At 45.1% G+C, this 22,222-nt stretch overlaps 1 long non-coding RNA gene across 3 annotated transcripts in view; it reads right to left on the bottom strand.

The window, feature by feature from the left end:
• Positions 1-6,885: 6,885 nt before the first annotated feature.
• LOC112544577 (uncharacterized) overlaps positions 6,886-22,222 on the bottom strand; it is a 35,691-nt gene continuing 20,354 nt past the window's right edge. For all 3 annotated transcript variants that reach the window (XR_012902386.2, XR_003087922.3, XR_012902385.2), the window contains one exon: positions 6,886-7,069. This is a non-coding gene — a long non-coding RNA (uncharacterized LOC112544577). The remainder of the gene's footprint in view (positions 7,070-22,222) is intronic.

Below are 22,222 nucleotides of genomic sequence, written 5' to 3'. Positions count from 1 at the left end.
TCCTGTGGTTTCCACCTGGACATCCACGGCTATTCAAGCAGCAGCCAAAGGCTTGCATTGCTCATTTCTGAAGAGGGGGTGGAAAGAACCCAGAAGTTTTCCCAGGAAGAGCCCATCGAGCATAATACATTTCCAGACAGCAGGTGCCTGAAATTTATGGCACAGTAGATAAAGTGAATGATAATATTATAAAAGGATATTACAAAACCGTAGAGTTTACATGACAGTTAAAATATATGATTTGACACACCATATATTTTAATCTTCACTTTCTAGGAAAATTGTAATCAGAATCCATTACTTTTCAGAGGGAGTTGAAACATTCCACTGTAAAGTCATGCAGACAAGAGACAGCGGGGGAAAAGTGATGCAGAGAAGACAAGGTGAAAGGCAAGATTGTGAGTCTCCTAGAAGGGATGATCCCAAGGAGTTAACGAAGAACTACATTTTTAGGCCCATGTAACTGAAATCAGCATCTGGCCCATATGCTGCTGCACCTGCCTGTTAAATGCCATTCAAGCTCTCGGCTCTAGACCAATAAAATTGCTCATCATTCACCATTTGGATTCCAATTCAGAAACAGTTTGGAGAGCTGCACAGGACAGACAAGTTGGTGCATACAGGGAGAATTGGGAATTGTGAGTTGAGGTATTTGCCAGAACAAGAGCCACAGCAATGCAAGGTTGTGTTCCAGAAATGCCCTGGCAGACTGAGCCTTCCAGAACGTGGAAACCCTTCCCCACCCCCTTCATGCAATATCAGCAGCTGGGAGCCTGGCAGTGACTGGAAATCCAACAAGAACCTTGGACTGAGGGGTTGTTTTGAGGTGAAGGGGATATAACAGCGTACAGTGAACGGGATTAGAAATACAGACCGTGGAGGACTATGGCCTATCATCCTTCCTAGTTCCTAAGTGTCTTAACTTCCTTCATCACCACTGCACAGTGAGATGACACACCTCTGAAAAGAGTGTAACCACCACTAGGCGCATTTGAACCTGGGACCTCTGGAGCAGAGTATAGGAGCTTCTACCCTCTGAGCTAAAAGTCAGCTGGCTCCCAGCCCATCCTATAGACGTCTCTTGGTCTTAACTGTTGCTGTGGTCTAGGTGCAACTGCATTGCTCAGTAACCACACTAGGGCTATGTCTACACTCTTGCGTGAGTAATATGCAAATAATGCTAAGCGTGGTATATCACCGAGCCTCATTTGCATACCTAATGAGCCATGCATACCTAATGAGCCACCATTTTTTCCAGAAGAGGCTCTTGCACAAGGAGCGTCTACAATGCCCGTTCTTACACAAGTAAAACCCTCTTGCGCCATGCCGTTCTTCCTGAAAAGTAGTAGGTGTAACGGCATTGCGCAAGAGGGTTTTTCTTGCGCAAGAAGGGGCAGTGTAGACACTCATTCTTGCGCAAGAGCCTCTTCTGAAAAAAAATGGTGGCTCATTAGGTATGCAAATGAGGCTTGGTGATATTCCACACTTAGCCTCATTTGCATATTACTCACGCAAGAAGCCGCGAGTGTAGACATAGCCTAGGTGTGTGAGTTACAAAAGCACCAGGGTCCCATGGCATAGTTAAGTCTTCTAATATCTCAGAGAAGCACTGGACATGACAGCTCCGTAGTGCTGGGGGGCTGCAGCAGTCACTTGGAACAGCCCCCCTCCTGTTTTCTGAACACTTTTTGATAAATAGATCATTTATACCAACATTTGAAAGAGCCTGTGAAAGAGCTCTGTAGGACCCAGATGCGAGCCCATATTAATTCCCTAGAGCACAGCCCATAGTGAGGGGCAATGAATGGAGGCATCACTCCAGGAGCATTGTGAGGAAGGAACAGTGGCCTTAGGAATAGTTGCCTTCCTGTTCACTCCTTGCTCTGTGGGGGGAGGGAACATTTGCTATAGTTTACTTTAGTACCTCCTCACAGTATTGCCTCGGATTGTCAATGCATTGGGAAGGTACAGCCTATCCTCCCCCACCTGCTTCAGGAAGAGGTTAAGTGGGTGTGTAGCACTTAGTACCTCTGTGCACCCACAAAGGGGCTTGAGTGGGCATTCTCACAGCACCTTACCCTCCTGTACCAGCACCAATACCACACGCAATCTAGCCCAGAGACATCCAGAAGAGCACGTTGGGATTTTGAGGTCTTTGGAATAGGCAGCTAGCTCCTCAGACTGCCTAGCAAGGGGCACCCAAGCAATCTTTGCTAATGGGCCAAGAGAGTCATGCAAGGTCTTTGTGAAAGAGCATGGAAGAATGGGAAGTCTCTCTGCCTTCCTACTATAAGGCTTCCTTCACTGAGACTAGTCATTTTCTAGTCTCACATCAATATAAATTTGGAGTGATGTGAAGAGATCCTACAAGCTAAGATATCAGCCCGTAGTACCCAAATCCCAGACCATCTTTCCAGATGGGGATTCCACGTGGGATGTGGACACCAAATATCGGCACCTAAGCCTGAAAAAAAAAAAGTCAGGCTTCCCATGTGACTATAACTATAAAATAGAGGGAGCCTCTCCACTCCCTACACTTTTTTAAAATCCACCTAAATAAAATAGAGGCTATAGAAGTTCCAAGAAAGCAACATCATTCTCTGTAGAGGATGACACGTGTTATGCGGGATGAATGAAATAATAGATCCATAGGACCATAGGCGCGAAAGACAGAAAATACCCCGCTGCCTGCCAATGCTGGCCTGGTTTCAGCCCTGTCTCCAATTCATGAATGACTCCTTTGCTTTGGAAGCTAGGCTAAACAGGATCATATTACATTCTCCTTCTCTGTCAGAGACCAGCTGCCCATGGCGGAGTGCTAACCATTTCAGCTTGGCTTGGAACGCCATCTGCAACAGGGCTTGACCCTTGTCTGATTAATACCCATTGTTAAGCCTGCGCTTCCTTTCAAGCTTTGTCAAATCCCTGAGCATTATGCCTTCCCTTGCCAGATTCTCTTCTTGCCTTTTATTTCTCCAAACCTTTCAGTTCCCATTGAAGGGAGAGATCATTGCATAGGGCTTCAAAGCACATTTTGTTATCTCAGGTAATGCAGAAACACACTGCTAATCCTTATATGGGCAACTTGCAATACCTTTCACACCCCCACTCACCTATATTCTCCCCACTCTCTCAAACCCACCCCTTTGCACATATAGCCTCCCTCTCCTACAGTCCCCTCACTCTAACACTGAGCTCTCCCTCACTTTTACCATTCTGCCCACATGCACACACCTTACACTCTCCTGTCCCCTACAAATGTCTATCTTATTCACAATCACCTATCCCATCCTTCACACCACCTTTCTCACCTCCCCCACGTTCCTTATCACATCCACCCCACAGATGTTTACCACCCTTTTCTCTCCCCTAAATACACCCTTCTGTATCACACCACCCCTCTGGGGCACATAATCCCGCCTCCATGCTCTGACACACCCATCTCCACCAAAGTCACCCTTCCCCTGCACAGGTACTTGTATTAACTCCAGCTTATCTATGGGTGCCCTTGCTATGCCCTTTCACCCTCACTCATGCACATGGATACACTATGCGGCCACTTCTAGCAGCAGCCTCTCCTGGTGGAGAAGCTCAGAGGCTCAGGATAGGGATGTTAAACAGTTTATCAGCCGTTGTTGGTGAACTCTGGCGGCAGCCAGCTGTGCTGGACTGTAGCAGCCCTGGCTGCTGAGGGCCACGGCTAGGCCAGGTGGTGGGGGGGGCAGCAGGCCTTGAGTTAAAATGATTAAACGTTTTAACATCCCTAGCTCAGGGGGCAACAAAAATGGTGGAAAAACAAGAGCAACTGTTTGCCAAAGATTCTCTTGACAGTAGGCTCTAGTGTGCTTTCCAGACACATGGCCCTGTGTTGGGGGCATTGTAATGTGTGGGCACATCTAAACTACATTCCTCTTCCAAAAAAGGAATGTAAATGAGCCTGATCGAAAATGCAAATGAAGCATGGATTTACAAATCTCACACGTCATTTGCATAATCGCATGAGAGCACTTTTCGAAAAAGGGGTTTTGAAAAAGAAACCACAGTCTAGATGGTGATCTTTTGAAAAATAACCCCTTTTTTGAAAGAACCAATACTCGTGAAAAAGAGGTGTACGAGTTCTTTAAAAAAAGGCAGGGATTTTTTTTTTTTTTTTTTTGGAAAGAACCCTGTCTAGCCTGTGGTTTCTTTTAAAAAATCCTTTTTCGAAAAAGTGCTCTCACGCGATTATGCAAATGAAGCGTAAGATTTGTAAATCCATGCTTCATTTGCATTTTCGATCGGGCTCATTTACATTCCTCTTTCGGAAGAGAAATGTAGTTTAGTCATAGCCACAGTGTCCAAGTGGGAGCTCATATGAGAGAGAGTGACATGCGGTGAGAGCCTCCTGTCAATAGCCAGCCAACTGGTGGGGTGGGAGACGCAGGACCATGCTTGTCCTTCTCTGCCCTCCTGCCCCTTTTCGGGAGGCCAGTAATGCTACCTGGGGCAGTTCTTGTGTAACCCACACATCTTCTGGCTGTGGTATACTGTCCCATCTGTTGGCACTGAGACCACTTACATAGAGAATAGTTAGCCTACTCTACAGCCTTAGCGAATGAGCAGCTGATTGTTAGTATAGATGGTAGGTGCTCATGCATTAAGCTCCAGAGGTTCCGGGTTCGATTCTGCCTGGTGATTCTGATCGCCACTTGGGTTTTCTCTTCCACAGAGGATGTAAAGAGGGAAGTTCCTTCCCCTTGCCTTTCCTCCTGCTTTGCACATCTGCTGGTCACAATCTGGAAATACCAGAAATAAACCGGGATGCTGTTCTATACTGCGGCTGCTATCTAGCCACCTAAAATGGTATTAATGCCTTTCCAACCGGGTTTTCCAGTCATAGACCATGGTATATCATTACTCTTAGTATAGTCATGGATAGATTTACATTCTGTCTGCAGAATGAGAGATACGCTAATATCCACACAGTGCTTTTGGCAGGCATTCCAACAGCCATATGGTCACAGAGAAGACATGCATTTGCAAACAATGCAAAAGGCACCCAGACAAATGCAGATTGCGGTAGTTTGTGAAACTTGGAGTAACTCCACTCAGTCCAGCAGAGTGATTCTTTAAAGTAAAGGAAAGCTACACAGACTCAGAAGAGCTGTTTGTGGATGACTTTGAGATCTTCAGATGAAAGGTGCTAAACTACTTTCATTGCACTGTGATTTCAACTGAGACAACACCAGCACCTCATGGAGACCATCAGAAATAAATCACTGTGAAATGTGACTGTCACTCTCTAAGGACTATCCTCAGCAAGAGTTACAACCTTCTGGTTGCTCACAGATAAAGGCACTACCTCTGAGAGGGAGGACTTCTGCTATCAGTGCTAAAGGGCCAGCACTTGCTCTTCATAGACAACCCACAACATCTGAATGTATGCAGGTATGGTTCCACTCACAGCTACATCCTGAAAATTATTTAAATGATGTGGGATTCTTTGTTTAAATCCCACCCCCCCTTGTTTCCAGATGCAACTTGCTCAGTTTTTACAAGAAAAATATGACTTTTTAAACTTTAATTAGTGGCCCTGCAAACTCTACCTGGGATATGATTACCAAGCCTCTAACAGCATCACCAGCAGTAAAGGAAACTGTAGGCAATACAGAACTCACAATCTGGTCAAGGATTCAGTGGTAACAATGGGATCCAACTCACTTTCCTATAGTTGTGTTAGATGTTTAGGGCTAACAGCTGCAATGACTTGGCTATGACAGTACTGTCAGCCACTGGGACTTGGCATTATTCAGTAGCCAGCAGGAGCACCCTTACAATAGCATCTTGAGCTAGACAGGTAACCCAAGAGTTGTTATTAATTATGAGCTTGGCTGATCCACACTGCTCCATTGCTTAGTCTCCTGTAACAGTACATTGCAATCTGGTGGGAAAACTGATTTATTTTCCCCTCAGAAACACCAATAGGCAATGAAATCAGATGTAGCTCTTAAGTGTCTACAGCAGAATATTCAATTAGTTTCCCGTGTACTCCTAATAATAATTAATTAGGGCATTATGAGCTCAATTACAGAGTCTGAAAAGTAGCAAAAGCTCACTAACAAAAATGGCAGACCACCTGAGACCAGTGACTGACATTGTCTCTTGCCTGCGTTGCTCTGTTCACAGCCCTCACTGCTCAGGCAAGGAGCTTCTGAAGCACCACTAAGATTTCAAAATGAGATGCTAACAAGCACACAAATGATGTACAGGCAAGGAGCTGGCATTTGCTGCTGGAGGGTGTGAGGCTGGTTCTAATTAGCAGGGGGGTGCACTTGGGGTGAACTTTGCTCTCCTCCAGTCATCATCTACCTGGCACACTCATTTCTCTCAGGCCTGTGTAGCCAGGCAGCTGTAGGAAGAGAGCAGAACGGCATATTGAAAAGCTTTTGAAAGGCAGCTGGTGTTTGCTGAGCACGCGATGCTCCTCTCATTTAAAACCTTTGCTCCCATTGGATGGAAGAAGGTGTAGATAACAGAACTCACGCTCATTCCCAGTGCCTGGGGGTCTTGTTTTCAGTGCCTCTTTGCCCTTTTGTCTTGGCTCCCCATGCCCCAGAGTTGTGTGCTTGTGCCTGTCTGAAAGGGCTGTGAAACAGCTTCCCTGTATCTCTTCACTTCATCGAGTCTGTTTCATTTCAAATCTCTGCTGAAAACCACTCTTCTCTCTTTTGCCTCAGCCCCTTCACTCCTCCCTCCCGCCCCCCCCCCCCCCAACTATTATTCATTCCTTACCTCTGCTCAGTATTTCTGGAGGGGGATAGAGCTTTTATGGGAAGATGTCACAGAAAGAAAGTTGCATTGTCCTATATTAAAGTAATGAGATAACAGGTCTCTGTGAGGAGGAAGTAGTGATCAATGCATTAGATTTTTTTGTTTGGCCAGGGGCAGGGAATTACGCCATTTCAAAGGAAGCATGGTATTGTTGCATAGGGTTTGGACTTCAGCAGATGTTATTCTATTCCCAGCTCCTTCGGGTTTCGTGTGTGACCTGAGGCAAGTCATTTCCCCTCTCTGTTCTTTGGGTAGATATCTGCAAAACAGGAATAAATCATTGTATCTGTTTTGTCTGTTATGACTAAGCTCCTCAGGGCAGGGTCTGTCTCTTACTCTGTGCACATACAGCACCTCACACCATGGCCTCTGATCATAGATGGGACGTCTAAACATCATTGTAATACAAATAAGTAAAAAAATAATAGCAGCTTTTATTTTAAAGCGTAACTGTGGTTGAGGAGAAATTGCCTTAAGGATCTGAGAGTGAGACAAGGGTTAAGAAGCAGTAGTACCAAGGATAGAGAACTGGGCAATACGAAGCTTCAGTAACTGAGATTTATCTCCTGGTAAAGCTGACTGAATAACTGGTAATCAATAATTTGTCTGATGGATTTTGCCTCTGTTGTATAGAAACATCCACTCACAGGCTGATTGTCTCAAATTTCTTTATTTGATGGTATTTTCATTAGGGACCTTTAAATCTGCAACTTGCTATCCAAAGTGAGCGCTGTTTCATTATGCTAAGTGGCATCATTTCTGCTCCGTGATTGCAGGAATGCAGTAACCCTTGGCATCCAGATTCCAGTGCAAATGTTTGTGGAAAGCCAATTTCACATTCTCTTTTCACACGTTCTCAAGCACCTTCAGCAAGCTTAAAACTAATTTTCCATAGATATTTAAGCAATTAAATCTAACCAGTTTAAACAAGCTGATGGATGTCTGAAAGAGGCATGAATGAATCGAAGCCTTTTAGAAAGTCAAGAATCTTTGCAGATGGTTGCTGGTCATATTCAGCCATCTCTAATAATTATTCTTGATGTCTTTGCATAGTAGACCTCCACAGCAATCATCAGAAGGAAAGGAAGTCCTGGCATGCTGTGGAATTACTCACATAGTCCCCATTCAGCACAGTAGCAGTATACGTCAATCATAATTATACATTCATACTCACATTACTGGTGAAACAGAGAAGTATTATTCCTATTTCACAGATGGGGAAACTAAGGCACAGTCTACACTGTGGACTCTACACCTGTTCAGCTGCACTGTTGTGCCATAACCCTCCTATTGTGTATACTGAAACCCCCCTAAAGCATGTTTCAGAACAGGCAGATGTTAAGCTAGCTAGCATGCCTGAGGGTTGAGTGTAAATACAGGTTAGTTGCAGAATGGCCCCCTTCGGAGTTCATTCTGTCATACAGAGGCAGTTAAGGAGCAGGTACCAGGTCTTGAGTTTTCATAATCTTCCATCCATATTGCCATAATACAATGGAACCTTTTCTACTCTTACACAGTCTACAAGGGTCCCTTTCCCTTTGCACGTTCCATGAATTCCATGGTGCACTGACCACATCCAATCACCTTTCTGCTGCCCTCTGTAAAAGTTCAATAAGAGTAAAAATGGATACACAACCAACAGTAGTAGCCCACCAGTCATGCTTCTGGGTGAAGTACACAGTCCTCCATGGTTTTGGCCAAAGTGGAGGGAACATACTCCTCTCTTGGGAAATGTCACAGAAGCTGGAAGAATTGGGCTTCTGGCCTCCATTTTAGTGCAGAGAATGGATGAAACTCTTGAAATGGCTATACAGGAAGGCCAGAGATGCTAATTTGAACTCTTATCAGGTGACTAATGGAGGCTAGGGTACTGCTGACATCACTTAAATTCTCCTGCATCACATAAAGAATAAACAAGCCATGTTGATTCCAACATCCAATGTGGATGAGGGAGATATAGGAATCATCTGCAGCATGTGCTAGACAGGAAAATAAAATCTTATCAGGGAAGAATGTTTTATTCTCGTATTCCTAAGGGCTATTACAAATAATGGAGGGTAAGAAAAAGAAATTAAAATCCATAAAAAGCACTTGACAGCGTCCCTTTGTAACATCACCATTGATTTCTGAGAACCCGGCCCATGTTCATTAAGCTCGGAGAATTATAGCCACCCAATTTGGACCATGGCAATGTTCTCTCTTAAACAGACTTGTGATATATAATTTGGCTTCAGTTACCGGAATAGTGAGTGATTTCCTTTTCATGGTAGCTCCAATTTCACATATTAAAATTATATAGCTCTAGAGTGATGAATAATCCTCACTCCAAGAACTCTTTCTTATGAGCACTGAAATACTATGTCAGCATATAAGTCACATCTTCCCAATGGCTTTTTGATTCAGGTCATTTTCCTTTCCTTGTTTTCTACTTTTTCCTTCAGTTTTATTTTCCAACTCTCATCCCATGCTATGCCCTTCCATGCAGATGGATCCATTGTCCAATATTTCTTATTGACAGGAGAGATGCAAGCTGGGCCAATTTTCCTACAGCTGGAAAATTTCATTATTCTCATGAATTTGCTTTTAAAGCTGACATTTTAGACTACTGGGTACCAAGATGCATGTTGTGTCTCTGCAAATGGATTTGTATTCTTTTATTTTGACTGATATGCAGAACAAATCCATATATATTCAAATGTGTTAGAATATCTCCATCCTCTAGAACAGCAGGAATGCAGAATTCCCAATAGAGGTCTGTCATGGCTCAATTCCCCAACCTTATACACTGCATGCAGAGATAGGGGTCTGGCTAGCAGAATAAACACTGCAAAACCTGTCTCTGATTCCCAGAGACTAACTTCTTCAATCTCAGTCTCCCTGAGATCCAAAAAAGACAAGATTGTTTCCACACTGCCACCACCCAAGTGATTATAAGAAAATATAAAAATAAACTTTTCAGGGAGAGAACATTTGGGAATCTACTCCCCTAAATTAGAGATCTCCCAACTGCTCCCACCCTCTCTTTTGCTTGGAGTTGGGAAAACAGACAGAGGGAATCCACAGACAACAATGGACTCTACTTTTGTAACAAGGCACTTAATCCTAAGGACACAAAAATCAACCAATACCAATTAATTAGAATAAAAAGAAAACTTTTATTATCAAAACAAAACTCCTGTTGCAAGCATAGTAAATTGGCTAGGTGGCAAACAGCCACAGCTGACACACTCAGGAAGTCCCTGGGCTGTAATCCTTAGTACAAAAGAGGAAGACAAAATTAGCCAGATCATACATGATTTCCAAACCTGGAAAACAAACCCTGATGGACTATCTAAACTTTTCCCTACTTACACATTTCAAGAAGTCCGTTCTTGGAGAGAGTTTCTCCTTCAATACCTGGGAGAAACTGCTCTGATATCAAAGAAGAGAGAGAGAAAAACCCCTCTGTTCCAGTTTGAAATTCCTATCTGCATTGTTACTGGCTGATTGCCCAACCCCTTTTCCCCCACCGACATCTTTGCTAGGTACCTGAGTTAACCCCTTAGTCATCTGGTGCTGGTCAGCACTCCTTCTGATCATGACAAGGGCCCTTCCTGATACTGTCCTTGACCTCCTGTGTGACCTTCCACAAAGCTCTTCATCTCTCTATTTCTGTTTCTCCACTTCTAAAATGGGGAGAGCGTTATTTATCTTCTATTGTAAAGTGATTTGGATTTTACAAGACAGAAAAGATAAAATAAAGCTTTACATGCCAGCAAGGTTAACTCATCTTTCAAAATGGCACCAGACCTTGCTATAGCAGATGCAAAACCTGCAGACATAGCTCTACTGTTACAATCAATACTCGCCATACAACGCCTTTCAGGACTCATGGATCCTAGACAGATGACTATTACAACATGTGGTATACTCATTTTGTTGCTTAACTGCCCCAAAAATGGATATGTAGGTGAAACCAGACAATCTCCATGCTCTTGAATGAACTCTTACTGAAAAAATAAGACAAAAACACACCACATTGCCTGTAGCTGAACACTTTTCACAAAAAAGTAATTGTTTCATATCTGACCTTTCTGTCCTCAGCCTCAAAGGAATCCTGCACAGTGTCTTCAAACCATGATCCTAGAAGCTTAAATATGAAACTTTGCTAGGACACTACAAACCTTGGTCTTAAAGATCCTAGATTTGTGGCTTATTACAGCAATTTGTTACACACTAACCTCCCCTTTCTCTCCCCATTTTCTGTCCTGTAATTGCAGAGGTTCTAACAGACCTCTTCACCTTGATCAGTCCCTGAGAATGTGTTAACCACCTATACTAAGTCTATTCTACCTTGTATTTAGCTGTGACACGGAGTATCTTTCCTAGATATGAAAAATCTTGTCTCACCAGTGGAATTTGGTCTAATAAAAGAAGTTACCTTGTATCTTGGGACCAACATGGCTGCAAACAATTACCCTTCCAAGACAGGCAACTTTTTTAATACCACACTATTCTTTTAAGAGACCCAAGGTCTGATCCTGCTTTCATGAAAATGAATCAAAGCAGGGGTAAGTTCTTCATAACTATGTTCCTATTAGCCCTCTATAGATATTATGCAGCAATGACACCTTCATACTAAAATGTTCTGCTGGCCTTGTATAGCCAGAGTCACATCCACTGATTCCAGTATAAAACATATTACCTTTTAAGCCCTACAGAGCCCACACAGCTACAGAAGAGGGAACTAGATTCCACTCCAGCTCATGCCTCCTTTCAAGAAGTGTTTATGAAACTCCTTTTCTGGAGCCTTGTTTCTGGTGATGATTTCTGACCCAGAGAGAACCCAGCTGGTCAATCAGATCCCAGAATGATGTTTCAGTGCTGGCTTTTAGAATACTGCAGAGTAACATGCAATCTGAGCATATCTGACATTGAAATCATTAAGACTATGTCTACACGAAAAGTTAGGGGCCTGAGTGCTAGCTAGCACATTCTCATGATAGCTCAATAAGAGTTAGTGTGAGTAAAATAGAGGCACATAGAGTATAAACAGCCACAGCAGCTTGGGCAGCAGCATGGCTTAGCCATGCCAAGTACATGTAGACTGTACATATTATGGGAGTGGCTGGCAACAACACTCATTAAACTTTTCTGGGAAATTTCAGTCAAAATGGTTAAACCAATCCTACTCAGTCTGGCAGGTGGATAGCTTATGTGCCTTTTGCCCATCCCTATGAAGCGCCTCCCAAATCCCAAGGCGGGAGCAGGGACTGTCTGCACATACTCAGAAGAAACTTTGATTTTAGAAGCTATATTCCCTAAAGATTCTGTCCAGTCTGGTCATGAATCCACCTGGGCAGAGCAGAACTGGGGACAAGATGGCCCTGGATTAGGGGAGGACTGGGAATGGTAGGGCAAAGACTGGAATGAGAAGGCTAAGGAGTGGAGAATGGGATTAGCTCTGCAAGGAGAGCTGAAGTGGAACATGAAGCAGGGAAGACATCCTACTAGTAGAAGGACAGGTTGGAAATGACAAAATAGAGGCGCTCAAGTTTGGGGAGAAATGGGCTGAAGAATCTGTGCCCAGTAGAGTACACTCCCATCCTGAGCCTGATCTAGAAACCAGGATTCCAGAGTCTCACCATTCTTCTGTCAGCTGTTAAATCCTTTGGCAAAGTGTCCCTAAGTACTGGTCCACATACAGGATGACAACTTATTACAACAACCAGGTACTCTATTAGCACTAGTGGCAGAGATCTGTGCAATAGATCCGAAGATCTGTCTACATTAGGAACTGGCAGTGATATTGCCATCTTGAAGCGACATAATCATGCTATTTCTCATTGAGCTAGTATGCTAAAGATAATAGTATACTACAGCCATGATACGGAGGACAGTGGTGAGAGATGGGCAAGGCTGGCTACCCTGAGTATAAACCCACAAGTAGATATTCAGGCAGCTGGCTCAGGTTGCTGCCTGTGCTACTGCAGATACACAACAACGTTCAGCTCTTATGACGCTCCAATAGAAAGACTAGAACTAGCTCTAAGTAACAGCTTCAACTGTGGACATATCCTACATTTTCCAGACCTGCTGATGATCTTGTGAGAGTCAATATGATGCCATTTTATACCCTATGGTTGGTGCAATTACATAGACTTGGAACAAAAAGAAAGAGCTCCTAATTGGCTGACACACTGAACTCTGATCCCCATGAAGTCTCCACTGCAGGCAAATCACAGAAAGTTTAAAACAGGGAGCTTCTGAATTTTGCCAAGTGGCAGGGATACTGACAAGTTCTGAAGGGAGTTTCCTCCAACCTGCATTTAGCAGGATGGTGCCACAGTACATAAAGCCATAAGAGTGAACATTAAAATGATCGGTTTCTCAGCCTGCGAGATATACATCAAGGGCTTTCATGCATACTCCCTTTCCACAAAGAAGAGTAGCTTCACTTTACCAGTACTCTGAGACATGCTGAAGAATGTCTTACCCAGCAACTCTCTAAATATAGAATGGTAGCACTTTATAGACTAGGCTTGGTTTTTTATGATAGTTTCTAATGCGGAGAGCATCTCCTTGATTTTTTTGTTTGTTGTATAGAACGCTGATAAGCTGGTTCCTTAGTGCTACCAGACCATTTGTTGTTTAAGTTTCATCTTAGACAGACTAACTCGGATACTCCTTGAAGCTTCTAAATATAGAATTTGTGATTGCTCTTGACCCTATCCAGTATCTCAGCACACACAGCCATATCTGACCAGAACAGGGCACAGGGTCTCTCTCCTCCTCCTCTTCCTGCCATAAGTATTAAGTGTTTGCCATAGCTTGACAGCAGCTGTATAAACAAGTCCTTGATAGTGAATTAAGGTCAAAGCGGCTGTGAGCTGCATTTGTGGGGATGAAAAGAGGCTGAGTAGTTAACTGTAAACACAAGCTTGGCTGTGTCTAGACTGGCCAGTTTTTCTGGAAAATCAGCCACTTTTCTGGAAAAAACTTGCCAGCTGTCTACACTGGCCATTTGAATTTCCGCAAAAGCACTGACTTCCTACTGTAAGAAATCAGTGCTTCTTGTGGGAATACTATTCTGCTCCCATTCAGGCAAAAGTCCCTTTTGCGCAAAGCTTTTACGCAAGAGGACCAGTGTAGACAGCTCAGATTTGTTTTCCGCAAAAAAGCCCCGATTGCGAAAATGGCGATCGGGACTTTTTTGCAGAAAAGCGCGTCTAGATTGGCATGGACGCTTTTCCGCAAAAAGTGCTTTTGCGGAAAAGTGTCTGTGCCCATCTAGACGCTCTGTTCCGAAAATGCTTTTAACGGAAAACTTTTCCGTTAAAAGCATTTCCGGAAAATCATGCCAATCTAGATGCAGCCCAGCACTATGGTTTAACTAAGATTTCCCCAGCCAGCATAAGGAAATAGACTGACATGACAGAGAAAGGAGACAGGGAAGGAGAGAGACAAAGTTGGAAAGAAACATTTGTTGACATGAGATATTTAAAAATATATATATATATTCATGGGAAATTCCCACAAGTTTCCATGGTGTGAATTCGGAGTGGAGAAAATTTTCAAAAGCACTTCAGTAGCTTAGGAGTCTTAAGTTATTTTCAAACATTATTGGGGCATTTATAAAGTGGCAATTAGGCTCTGAAGATTCTAAGTCACTTTTGAAAAGGGGACTTAGGCACATTAATAATTTGGGCCCAGATTTGTGAAAGGTGTTTTGTCATTGCTGCACTGAACAAGGGCAACAGACTTGCTGAACCCCTGGGCAAGGAGGTAGGGGAGACAGGATCCACGTTCTAGGAAGGGGTATGGACTCAGAAGGGATAGGGCTGAGGGCAGCCAGCTCTCAGCACTGTCAGATGTGTGCCATGCCATGCCTTGCCTTCTCCCCCACTCAGCCTTTAGAGCCACCCAGAGTGTGCACTGCGGGGCTCCAATGGTGATTTAAAGGGTTCGGTGTGCAAGCCTCCACTGCTGCGGAGATACTGTCCTACAGAGACACTGCCCCTGCAATGCTGCTGAATGCACCTGGGGACAACATCTCTGAAATGTCCAAGAGTCTAGATACATCTGCTGGGCTTTCGGACAATGCAGGAAGACCCTCACATTCCATTTATGTACCGTATATTCCGGCGTACAAGACGACCTCTGATGTTAAAAAACATCCCCCAAAAATCGGGGGTCGTCTTGTACGCCGGGTATACATCCCAGGCGTGCCTGGAATGCCCCGCCGCCGGAGCCCCTCCGTGGCTTTGAAAGCCTCGGGGGGGCTCCGGCGGGGGGGCAGCCCAGGCACGCCTGGGATGCCCCGCCGCCGGCTTCCCCCGAGGCTTTCAAAGCTGCTGCGGCTTTGCTCCCGGTGCCTCTGGTCTGCTGGGGACCATCTCCAGCAGACCAGGGACACCGGGAGCAAAGGAGGCGGAGGGGCGCTGGGGTATAAGATGAAACCCTATCTTTTAATTAAAAAGATAGGGGGTCGTCTTATACGCCCAGTCGCCCTATACGCCGGAAAATACGGTAACTAGAAACTTACCTCATAAAAGCAGCATACAGAACTTTGTGACTATCTTCATATGGGTCCCTCTTTAAATAGGTAAAGAGGTCTTAGCCTCCAGTCTTATGGTGTACTGGCTCCTTTAAACAGAGATGATTTATTTTGCTAGCAGCTGACCCACTTCATTGTTGTTTTTGCATGATGCATGCCATCCATTTCTGGTAACTCTCTGATATTTCACCTACCAAATTTAACCTCTAGTTGTACCTTTGTGAATTACCTTCAGTAATTCAGTTAATTGTTTTTTCTGGTATTCACACCAATCAAATATGTGGTCGCCCTCTTCCCCAGTTTTGTTGTCTGTTAGCTAGCAATACGCATACATTTTATATATTACACACATATGCACGTGCACAGGGGGAGAGAGATTAAAAACTGATCAAAATACACTGAAGTCAATAAGAATCATTCCAGGACTTCAGTGGGCCCAAGATCTTCCTACATAAATCACTCACTCCAAAACTCACCTCTACATGCCTTCCACTTTGTTTTCTCTCCATTTATTAAAAGAAGCAGTGCAGAGAATTTGCCTCCTCAAAGCCTGCAAAATACTCTTTTCAAACTGGAGTATGTCTGCACTGCAGAGTTTTTTTCAGAAAAACAGCCATTTTTCTGAAAGAACTTCCCTTATGTCCACACTGCAATTGCATTCTTTCAGAAAAAAATCGGAAGAACAGAGAGAGATTTCCAATATTGGTAAACTTCTTTCTATGAGAAAGAAGCCTTTTTCCAAAAGAGCTCTTTCGGATAAGGCATGTGTGGAAGGGGAAGAGGGAATTCTTTCAAAAGAAGAGGAAAGAGGAAAAGACACAGGTGCCCTGATAGCCATTCCATCCATAGTAATCACAGATTAAATGTAAGACAGTGTCCATTCAGTGTGGGCGCTATCTTTCTAAAAAGCAGATCACTTTTTTGATGTGCTTTTGCTGTGTGAATGCTCTCTTTTGGAAGAAGTTTTTTCAGAAGATTTCTTCCAGAAAAGTTTCTTCCGAAAGAAGCCTGCAGTCTAGACATAGCCTGAGCTTCCTTTGTGCTTTTAAGTTCAGCCAAAGTCCTTCCCTAAAAAAGCAGCAAGATGTCGGTTTCACAGAAGGGGGGGGGGGGGGGAGGGAGAACAGACTTCTAAGCAGGAAACCCCAAATTTGTGAGCCATGTGGATTATGAAGATACGTATGCCACTCATTCTACATCTGCAAAGGGTGAAGCGAGGTGAATATGAGATTTGTAATTCTTTGTAATTCCTTTTGAAGGCTTTACTGTGTGGATCTGCTGTTCAATTACCTATAGGGCAGCAAGAAGATTATAAAGGGAAAGAATTCTGTGTGTCATACAAAGGGACTTAAACCTGAAGAGAGAGTTAGAAGATTTAACAGACTGAGCAGTGTGGTATCTTAAAAGGGGACCTACAGAATTTTCCCATATGGATCTAATGGCTTCAGTTTAATTCAAGTCACCAGTTTTCAGAGACTTGCATGGGGCAGAAACTGGCCCTCCCTTTCTTCACCCTGCCTTGTCTTTCATGTGGGTCATACAGCATGAACCCCGTGCACTTGCTATATGGGTAAGTATGTTCTATCACTTGCTTTGATACAAGACAACACGGGCTTGGAAGGAGCAGGGGGTTAAATTCCAGTCTGGCTTTGTTTCACTTGTGTGAATCACCATTGTCCTGGAGGGTCATTTTCTAATATTGCCAGAATTGTGAGCCACTCTTACAGTGGCACAAGATGCTTCAAGTTCTGAGGGATCCAATGCTTAGATTTTGCTTTCATTCCCAGGTCCCTTCAACAAGCTTACATGCAAAGCTGCCCTATTTTCCTGGGGCTGATTGTATGTAACACCGACTGTGTCTACACTGTAGGCTTCTTGCGGAAGAGATCATCCACACTGCAAAAGCACATCAGAAAAGTGATGCACTTTTGCACAAGAGAGCGTACAGACTGCATGGACACTCTCACCAGAAAGCTCTGATTGTCATTAACAGAATGGCCACCAGAGCACCTGTGCTTCTTTCAATAGGCTGGTTTTGAGCATCACCCCCCCCCCCCCGTTTCCTGTCCACAGACACCTTTTTGCTCAAGAGCTCTTGCGCAAAAAGGTTTATTCCTCATAGAAAGAGGAATACTTACACTGCAAAACCCCTCTGTTCTGTCAATTCACGGTAAATTTTCTTGTGCAAGAACACGCTTGAGGTGCGGACGCTCTGTGAATTTTTGTGCAAAAACTCTGCAGTGTAGACATAGCCACCTACAAAATGGGTATGAGTCAGCTGTGACATTGTCCTCTACTCCCAGCCAATCAGGATTGTTTCTGCGTAGTAGTTCACTAGCTGGGAATGTTGTCCATCACTAGGGATATAAAATCCCATTTAATTGGTTAACCTGCCCATGGCAGACCAGGGCGCATTGTAGGTAGGAGCTGCTCCAGATGACAAGAGTGTCTCCTGTTAGTGGTGGGCTCCCCATGGGCCTGGAGCAGCTCTCTTCCCACAGAAGCTGGGGAGCTTCTCCAGCCCCCACCGGTTAATGGCTAACTAAGCATCGCCCATGAGGGTTAAACAGTTAACCTTTCACACCCCTAGTTGCCACCTAGCTGATATCTGACCAGCCTAGCTAATTTTTTTATGGATTTGCCAATTGCCAGAAAAATTTAATCTGCCAAATTTTTTTAAGTGGCTCTAAAGATTTGAATTATCACCACAATACACTGTGATATCTAAATGTTAAAATGTGTGTGTCCCACTAAAGGTTGCAGCAGTGTTCCCACTTCCGCAGTTTAAGTGATAACAGATCAAAATGGTTGAAAAAAAACAGCAGCTGCCTGCTCACTGACATGCGAAGCAGCATGTGTGCATGTGATGAGAGACACAGCAAGAGAAGGTCCCAGTCATGTGAGAGTGAGCAAACGTGTGATTGTGTCAACCTCTCTAGATCAGGGATTCTCAAGAGTCATTGTACCATGGCCTCCTTCTGACAACAGAAATGACTGCATGACCCCAACAGAGAGAGATCAAAGCTAGAGCCTGCCCAAGCACTACTGCCCTGGGCAGGGGGTTCAAAGGCAAAACCCAAGCCCCGTCACTCAGGGCTGAAGCCTTAGGCCGTGGGGCTCAAGCTTTGTCTTTTGCCTTGGGCCCCAACAATTCTAATGCCGGTCGAGGCAACTCCATTACAATGTGGTCACAATCCACTTTGGCAGGGGTGGGCAAGATACAGCCCACAGGCTGGATCCAGCCCACCCAACCTTTGGATTTGGTCCACAGACTGCCCCACTGGACTCTCAGACTGGCTGCATGCCTGCCTCAGCCCCAAGCTGCTGAAAGCAGCTGACTGTTCCATGTGCCTCTCTAAAGCTCCACATGCCTGGATTGAGGGCGAGGGGAAACATCATACGCTGCCCCACCCCCAGAAGAATCACCACAGTTCCCACTGGCTGCCTTGAAAACTTACTAACAATCTGGAATGGCCCCCCGTCAAAATTATTGCCCAGCCCTGCACTTTGGGGTCCTGATTCACAGTCTGAGAATTGATGCTTTAGATATTTTTGGTGGTTGTTGAAGGGGAGGGTTGTGCAGTTGCCCTGTGGTTGGCATTCTGGTGGCCTATGTTCTACCTAAACTCCAGTTCTTAGAGCTAAGTAGGGGAGCCAACAGCCATGCCTGGGCCCTGAGGAAGGTGGGGGAGGGGAGAAGTAACTTGATTTGCAAGCCCTCAGCGTATGGCTATGGCTATCCTAGCGACTTCTAGGGGAGTGCTGTGTGCGCAGAGCTTGTAGGATAACATATTATGTAAATATATTTGGACTGCTTCAGCATGTCCATTAGGGATCAGAGCCCACCGCAGCAGCTCCCTATACATAATTCAATGTCAAGATACAAGCACCACTCCCATATCTCCTAAAGGCTCGTTGCCCTTTGCACAGTCACGGAGGATTAGCCTTGCCTGTCAGAGCTCATACAAGCTGTGTCCACAGCAGCATTAAGTACAGGAATTGGGGGTCACATCCCTTCAGTTGACTCAAGACCCCTTCCACTCAGCTGCCTGTAGGTTTGTTTTAATAACTCAGCTGTTTGAGTATCATTAATAACTCAGCTGTTTGAGTATCATCATTGGAGCCTGCGATAAGATAGCAGTCGGCTCGCAAACCAAAGTGACTCACTCCACAAATTATATTTGCCTGTACTGTTGCCAGAATAATGAGGTCGCTGCTGCAGGGGGAGCTCTGCACAAGGTGAGGGGGGAGGAAATGAGGGTGAGGCTGTAGAGAGGCCAATAAGGGGAACAGTGACAGGCCCATCCAGTCAGTGCAGTAGAATTTCCCTCCTGCAAACTGAGGTTCAAACCCTGGCACATTGTGTGTCACTCATGCCCATACTTTGCAGGGGGAGGAATCCTCACATGTACCACACTGTTTGACAGGCTCTTCCCAAGAGCTGCCTGGGTACAGCACTGCAATGGAGGATGTGGGTTACAATGTGTAGCACCTTTCATGGAATAGGAGATTCAGGACTCAGCTCCAAAGGAAACTCCATCAGGGCTGCTGGACACAGCCAGACCTGTGGTTATCCCCACTCTGTCTAGATCCTTGACCAAACACATACCTAGTATTATCACAGAAGGTCTTGGTAAACCTGGACCCAAATGAAGCAATCCCAGAAAAGACTACTGACTGCCCTTCATAAGGCAAGTATATTGGCCTGGCTGCAGCAGTGTGAAAGCACAGAGCAGGACTGAAGTATTGGGGCAGGTATCCGGAGGCAGCTTGCCCAGCCCCAGCTTGCACTGATCCTGGCTCTACTCAGTGCTCCCTTTCAGGAGCACAAAACTCAGTCAGAAATGTAATGTAAAAGGACACATCCAAGAGCAGAGTGATGCATTCCCCCACGCTGAGTGCAGGGAAGACTCAGAACATTATCATTCAAATTATGCAGCTACAACCAGCCATTCAGCAGGAGATGAAAGTGAAACCTTCCTGGTTAATAACCAGCGTTGTTCCAGAGGGCTCTCTGCAGTCTGCAACTGAAAACCCCTGGCTGGCCATTGCCAGCTGAGTCAAGCTCCCTGTGGCATTTACTAGCAATATGTAGATATTCAGGCTGGAGCATAAGCTCAAGATTTCTCCTTCGTGCAGGTCCCAGAACCCAGGATCCAACCTGACCCCAAACACCTGCACCTCAGTTCAACAGCCTCTAAGCCAGTAAATCTGTTTATAAGTGTGCGCATATGCAGCCCACAACATATTAGACGGGCCACAGGTTAAGAACCACAACTCCCACCCCCCAAAAAAGGCTCAAACTCCCATAGGCCCACACCTGCCCAGAACAGGGCCAGGAGCAGAGCCCTGGGTGCGGGGCCAGGCAACAGCTGGACAACAGCCAGTATGTGCATACAATGGCATATGAACAGGCAGCTGTGCCTCCCAGCACTAGACACCCTGAGACCAGCCAGAAGTGAAATGCCAGGACCTAAGAAGCAGGGCCAGGAGAGGAGCCACACCTGAAACTTGGGGTTGCTGCAGCACTCCAGAAAACCTTAGCTCCTAGCTTCTCCCAACCCCTCACTTCCCACCCCAAATAGACCCACTCTCCTGCCCCCTGTGGCACTCACCAGCCCAAATGGCTGCAAGATGCTCTCTCCTGGCCAGCCCGTCCTACCCCTTGCCAGACTAGAACAGCGTATTTTGGGGGTGGGAGTAAGCACATAAGTTGGGCCACATCTGTGTGCTAACTGGGCCATGTGCAGCCTGCGGTTTGAGAATTGCTGCTCTAAGCCAAGTCAGCTGATTTCTCAGAGCCACTCATTAGAATCCGGTCAGCACACTGAAAGGACAGTTAAGGTGATTTCCCAGGCTTTGATGGATTGAGCCCTCCCAGGATAGGGCTACACTATCTGTCCCTAGTGCTCTCCCTGGTGTTCATAAAGCCACTTAGAAAGAACAATGACCCAATGGATTTTCCCCTAGCAGCAAATGGATTTTTTTCAGCCACACTGACATTTTCATATGGAAAATTTTGATTCTGCATAAAGGACATTTCCCATCAGAAAACTATTCTCCCAACTAGCTCTATTGCTAGGCTGCTCCAGCATCTGCAGCTGTCAGGTTCATTTTCATTAGTCCATGGCTCTTTCCCAGAACAGTTCTCTTGGCCAGCCCACATGGTTCTGGGAGAAAGGTCACTCCTGCATAATACTGGACCTAGAAGATGCTGGAGAGCAAGGCTGGTTCCAGCTGGGCCCCATCTTCCTCCCTCTCCTCATGCTGCAATACTTTCTGCAATGGGTTGTGTGACTGCTGCAGGTTTCAATTTCTGTGGCCAGGTCTACACTACTGGATAAGTTTGAATTAAGATATGCAATTCCAGCTATGTTAATTGCATAGCTGGAGTCAATGTACCTGCATTCGAACTTTGGCACTGTCCCTAGAGCAACTCTTTTTCCCTCATCTAGTATCTCGTCAACAACCAGTATGGTCGTGAGCTGCTGAGGCCTCTTTTCTTACAACTCAGCTCTCCAACCAGGTCACAGTAGGTTTCTCCCCTTTCAGAGTAACAACAAGCTCAAAGTGTCCAGCACCAGAAATGCTTCTGCTCCCTCTTGGGCTACTCCTCAGACCATCTTTGAGGGGCTGTTTTCAGCCCCACCCTAAATTCAACAGTCTATAGATCAAGCTTGTACCCTTTTGTTGAGGGCTAGTAGGAGAACCCAGTGACCACCCTCTGCTCTAGGGTTGTCCTCTCTTCAGGTTTTCCTCAAGATTATCCCTTTTTTGACTCAGACTCCTAGGGCTGGAAGAGACCTCAGGAGGTCGAGACCAGCTCCCTGCCCAAAGCAGGGTAGCTTTTTTAAAGGGGCTCAGTTACACCCAGCC

This window comes from Pelodiscus sinensis, chromosome 3 (assembly GCF_052426305.1).
Source record: "Pelodiscus sinensis isolate ZL-2025 chromosome 3, ASM5242630v1, whole genome shotgun sequence".
In the NCBI taxonomy this organism is placed as follows: Eukaryota; Metazoa; Chordata; order Testudines; family Trionychidae; genus Pelodiscus; species Pelodiscus sinensis.
Note: the sequence above shows the minus strand (reverse complement) of the source record. Positions and strands in the feature narration are given on the sequence as shown.